Source organism: Amia ocellicauda, unplaced genomic scaffold (genome assembly GCF_036373705.1).
Source record: "Amia ocellicauda isolate fAmiCal2 unplaced genomic scaffold, fAmiCal2.hap1 HAP1_SCAFFOLD_107, whole genome shotgun sequence".
Classification (NCBI taxonomy): domain Eukaryota; kingdom Metazoa; phylum Chordata; class Actinopteri; order Amiiformes; family Amiidae; genus Amia; species Amia ocellicauda.
Genome location: NW_027102672.1, coordinates 145,158 through 151,133, shown reverse-complemented (window position 1 = coordinate 151,133; position 5,976 = coordinate 145,158). Strand labels below are relative to the sequence as shown.

The following is a 5,976-nucleotide window of genomic DNA, read 5'->3' as shown; positions in this document are numbered from 1 at the left end:
CAGATTCAGAACAATTTGCTGTGGGGCTGTCAGAACCACTTGATGGTGACACACTTTTGTCTTCATTGCTGATAAATGTGGCTTTTGTTACAATTTTTTTCAGATTGTCCAAAAGGTCTGGAATCTCTGGAGAAAAAAACCTTAGTATTAAATGATAATAATTTCTAGTAATATATTTAATACAAAGTGAAAACAAAACCATCAATGCCTGCAATTATACTTGAGAGACTTGCTCTATGTTATTGGGAAACTGACCTTTTTGTGGGTCATTAACATTAGCTACGAAAAAAATAAAAAAGATAAAATACAACAATTACCAGATCTAATGTAATGCATATAGTCATTAATGTAGGATTATGAAGTTATGTTGAAAAACTTTATTTAATAATCAGTATTATTAAACTATTAGACAGTGCACATTAAGAGTCTGTATTGTGGTTCTAGATTACTTCAGTATGATCAACTATAATACATTACTCTGGAATCTAAATTACTGAAGAATAACATTTATCAAGGTAAGGAATTATTTGCTATAAATAAAAAAAACTTACCATTAACCATACGGTTTCGAAGACATTGGTTTTCATTTTTAAGTCTTGTGTTTTCCTTTTCGAGCTGCTTAACTTTTTGCTGTAGCTCAACTTCACTGGACTCTTTAAATGTCTGTAGAATATGACGGGATCTAATTCTTGAAGCTCCATCGGTTTTCTTTCTTATTTTGTGCTGTATTCAGAGAGGAAAAGAGTTTAAAATGAATATATATATATATATGAATATGATTAAAAAAAAACAATCCTGCAATACATTTATTTAATATTTGCAGTAATTATCTCACCGGTAACTGTGGTTCATCAAGGTCACTATCATCTGAAATTTGAAGTTTTTTGTTTGGTTTAGGTACTCTCTTCATTTTAGGACAGGGCATTTTTGTTAGGTCATTAAGTTTTCTTCTTAGTTCGCCTTCTTTTCCTAAAATAAAAATAAAATAAATAAAACCCTGCATTATGTCCACAGATATTTGGGGATTATATTTATTTGTCATAAAAATACTGTGCTTTGACCATACAAATTAAGATGAACAGCCAACACTGAATCAAAACTGAAGTTAAATTATATCTGGTTTAATTTATTTTGTGATTTGGGGGATTTTATTGTAAAGCACAACACACAATAAATCGTTCTTACAAATGCCAGTCAAGTATGACGAGTTTTAGCGCCCTCACCACCACCTACCATGTTATAAGAGTATGTTAGAAGTACAACACATTAATAACTTAAACATTCATTTCAAATATACTGTGATTGTATATATCAAATAGCATGTAAAGACTTTAATGTTTTTTTTTTAAATAAACATTGTTACCAGTCATAATGATCTGCGCTTCATGGACAGGCCATCCACCTTTTGGAGGTTTGTTCGTGTCTCTCCATTCTGCTCTGAAGTTTCGAGTCGTCTCTTCGTCATCATCAGCAATGCTGAATAAATCAAAATTGCGAAAGCAAGCAGTGGGAATCACGCTGTAAGAGTCTTTGTCGACCCCGCTTTCCCACTTCACCAACGCGTGCATCACCGCCATACTACCTTCACCTTCTCGTCCGTTTTTTCTGCGCCTTTTTCCCCCGACAAGTCACGGCACAAAAAACAGTCCCGCTCTGCATTCTGGTACTTGGCGTTCTTAATAACACCAACAGGGTGTAATCGCATAGACCACTCGAGTATAAAGTACTACATATCCCATCAGTTACAGTTTTTTTTCATCTTCTGAAACTGCAATTTAGCACTTTCAACTGTTTCTTAGTGATTCCTAGAATTACTAACCGGTATTGTAGTCAATGTGTTTATAACCTTTTTTGTTTAACGATTTGTGTGTTATCCTATGGGATCCCATGGTCTTTGATTTGGTCACGGAAGTGATTTGTCTTTGATTTGTTGATCTAGAGTTGAATTTTAATTAGTTTTTCCCTTTTGTATAATTAGTGTAGTGCTACATTTAGTCTTTGTTTTTAAATAAATTTGACAATTTATATCTTTGGAATTGGTGTCTGCGTCCAATTATTACAGAAATTGAGTTCTACAAGACTCCAGGATTCGTGATAAGGTGATACTATGAATTCACTTCTTTAATTGAAATGTATAAGTGTACCTTACGCTACATATATGTATGTATGTATGTATGTATGTCCAATTGCTTTGACAATACAAATGAATTGAATTGAGAGGGAGAGAGAGAGAGAGACAGACAGACAGACAGACTGACAAACAGAAAAACAGACAGACACAGACACACACACACACAGAGCCAGCCAGCCAGCCAGCTCAGCGATGACATCACGAGCCTCTCTCAGCTGACTGCTATGACATCACAGAGCACGTACATTCCGTTGCTTGCCGTCTGTCAACCACTCAGTCACTGCCAGCCAGACTGGCTGGCTGGCTGGATGGGGGGGCTGCTTGCTGCTGCTGCGTACCTTAGCAAGCTTATTTGCTTGACCGGCCTTCCTACTCCTCTGCCCACATGCCCACCTATGCCCGATCTGCTGTTCACCTGGATCACAGCTCCGCCCCAACAAGGCAGAGCCCCCCAAGAATGGTACAAACTCACCCACGATCCCCTCCACGGAAAGCTTTAGCAAAAGGCAAAAGCGTTATACGTAATGAAGAGGAACCCGAGTCCAAGACGCATCCGACCAGCCATACATATTTGTGTGTATTAAAGATCACATTTTCTTACATTTAGTTTTTCTGTACTTTATTACATCTTATTGTGATTTATAAAAGTATTGTTTCTTTTCCATATGTATGTATGTATGTGTGTGTGTGTGTGTGTGTGTGTGTGTCTGTCTCTGTGTGAAAGTTAGTGTGTGTGTCTGTACGTGTGTGTGCCTGTCTCTGTGTGAAAGTGTGTGTGTGTGTGTGTGTGTGTGTGTGTGTGTATATGTCTCTCTGTGAAAGTGTGTGTGTGGGTGTGACAGTGTGTGTGAGTGTCTGTCTGTCTGTCTGTCATGTAACTCGCACATCTGTGAGGGCACCATTTTTGCAGAAGAGATGTACACATTTTGGAGCAACATATGCTGCCATCCAGACATCATCTTTTCCAGTGACGTCCCTGCATTTTCAAACAGATCACATTTTATTACACTTTGTTTATCTGTACCTTATTACATCTTATTGTGATTTATACTTGTAATGTTTCTTTTCCATATATATGTATGTACAGTGGGGGAAAAAAGTAATTGATCCCCTGCTGATTTTGTACGTTTGCCCACTGACAAAGAAATGATCAGTCTATAATTTTAATGGTAGGTGTATTTTAGCAGTGAGAGACAGAATAACAACAAGAAAATCCAGAAAAATGCATTTCAAAAAAGTTATAAATTGATTTGCATGTTAATGAGGGAAATAAGTATTTGACCCATTTTCAATGCCCTGGCTTAGGGAAGGAGGTTCTCACCCATGATTTGACGGTACATGGCCCCGTCCATTGTCCCTTTGATGCGGTGCAGTTGTCCTGTCCCCTTAGCAGAAAAACAGCCCCAAAGCATAATGTTTCCACCTCCATGTTTGATGGTGGGAATGGTGTTCTTGGGGTCAATTCTCCTCCTCCAAACACGGCGAGTTGAGTTTATGGCAAAGAGCTTGATTTTGGTCTCATCTGAGACCACTTTCACCCAGTTCTCCTCTGAATCATTCAGATGTTCATTGGCAAACTTCAGACGGGCCTGTACATGTGCTTTCTTGAGCAGGGGGACCTTGCGGGCGCTGCAGGATTTCAGTCCTTCACGGCATAGTGTGTTACCAATTGTTTTCTTGGTGACTATGGTCCCAGCTACCTTGAGATCATTAACATCTTTACATCTACATTTACATTTACATCTTTTTGTGATTTTTAAATGTATTGTTTCTTTTCCTTATATATGTATGTATGTATGTATGTATGTGTGTGTGTGTCTGTGTGAAAGTGTATGTGTTTGTGTGTCTCTGTGTGAAAGTGAGTGTGTGTGTGTCTGTCTCTGTGTTTGTGTGTCTGTCTCTGTGTGAAAGTGAGTGTGTGTGCGTGTGTCTGTCTGTGAAAGTGTGTGTTTGTGTGTGTATGGGTGTGACAGTGTGTATGAGTGTCTGTCATGTAACTCGCACATCTGTGAGGGCACCATTTTTGCAGAAAGAGATGTACACATTTTGGAGCAACATATGCTGCCATCCAGACATCGTCTTTTCCAGGGACGTACCTGCATTTTTCAGCAGGATAATGCCAAACCACATTCTGCCCAGATTTCAAGCGCATGGTTGCATAGGCAGAGAGTGCGGGTGCTAGCATGGCCTGCCTGCAGTCCTGACCTGTCTCCGAATTGAGAATGTGTGGCGCACTATGAACTGCAAATTAAGACAACGAAGGCCCTGTGCAGTTGCGCAGCTGAGGAAATGCATAATGGATGAATGGGGGAAAATCCCGCTTGCTAAACTTAACCAAGTGGTGTCTTCAGTGCCCAAGTGCTTAATAAGTGTTATTAAAAGAAAAGGTGATGTTACATAGTGGTAAACAGTCGACTGTCCCAACTTTCTTGGTTTCTTTTCACTGCTAATGAGATGCTGTAGAGTGAGTTAGTTATATTGCTTTCAGGAGCTCTAATCGTATTGATGAGTTCATGCAGCATTTGTAATTGAATTTCAAAAAGAAATCTTTGCTGTCTGGCCTGTGTGTATGAGATGTACTCTGTCAATCTTTGGCTAACAACTGAAACATTGGTAGAACAGAAATGGCAACATAAAAAAGAAAAGTACATTTTAAAAGAGCACATTAAATAGGATGAATATACAGTTTTTTACAATCACTTTGTCACTAATTTCAGAACCTTGATGTCATTTTTCAAAACTCTAGACACAAAACTCAAAACGGTCATCACTTGTAACACAGGCTGTCCAATGTTCAAAACATTGCATTGTGCATTCATATCTTTAAAGAAACCTAGCACTTGCAGACTTGTTGGTTCAAATAACTCATTTATCATGAAATACCATAGTAACATAGTAACACAGAAGATACCGATAGTTTCACTGTGTAGTTGTTCGTACAATCATTAAATATTGTAGTACAAAATATGTGATACATGTTTCATTATGGTACTACACATAAATACATCACTGTAAAAGGACTAGTAGAGAGAATACTACAGACACAGTGGAATCATTGAACAAAATCTGAAATGTATTGATGCAATACAATCAAATCACACCATAGGTTTCTTTGAATCCATGCAAAAATAATTAGCTACAAAAACGAACAAAACTACAGTAAAATGTCAACTGCAGTGTTCCTCACCTGGCTTAGTGTAAAAAGCAAAACAAAGGATTGATTACTGTACTTCTAAATTTCCATCAGCCCTGTGTTCAGGTTCAGGTTCTCACAACCATTTTTCACAAGAGGCATCTTGAAACTGAACATACCTGAACATACTCAGTCATCAGCTGCTTCACTCTGTCTGCATTTCTTTCAAAAGGCACACTATACTCTGTGCTACACATTGGTATGCAGTATACAGTCATTTGACAATTGAGAGTAGCCTAATGTTTAGTGCATGCTGAAGACTTGCCGCTTCTCAGTACGGACATTTCTGATGATTGAGGCCACAGTTGATCCTGAGTTGATTCTGAGGTTTGATTGAATCATTGTAGCTGCCTCAGTCATGGTCATGCCATGATTTACAACATGTTCTACAACTATTTCTCGGATTTCACTGGACACTATTTGCTGTTGCTGCCGCTGTCTGGTCCGTGGCCTTGTCCTCTACCACGTTCCCCCAACACCTCTCAAATGAGGCCCATGGCTGCCTCTCTGGTGAGGCCTAAGCCCTCCTCTATGACGAGGCCCACGACCACCTCTCAGAAGGGGTGCATGTCCCCTTCCATTCCTTTGACCACCACGTCTTCCTCCTCCCACTGCTTGACCTCTATTGTGACCTGGATGACTTGCCGGCTCC

At 39.0% G+C, this 5,976-nt stretch overlaps 1 non-coding gene across 1 annotated transcript; it reads right to left on the bottom strand.

Annotated features, from left to right (window-relative positions):
* Window positions 1–2,560: 2,560 nt before the first annotated feature.
* LOC136720638 (U5 spliceosomal RNA) lies at window positions 2,561–2,675 on the bottom strand. Its single transcript, XR_010805589.1, has one exon. It is a non-coding gene; the product is annotated as a U5 spliceosomal RNA (small nuclear RNA).
* Window positions 2,676–5,976: the final 3,301 nt, after the last annotated feature.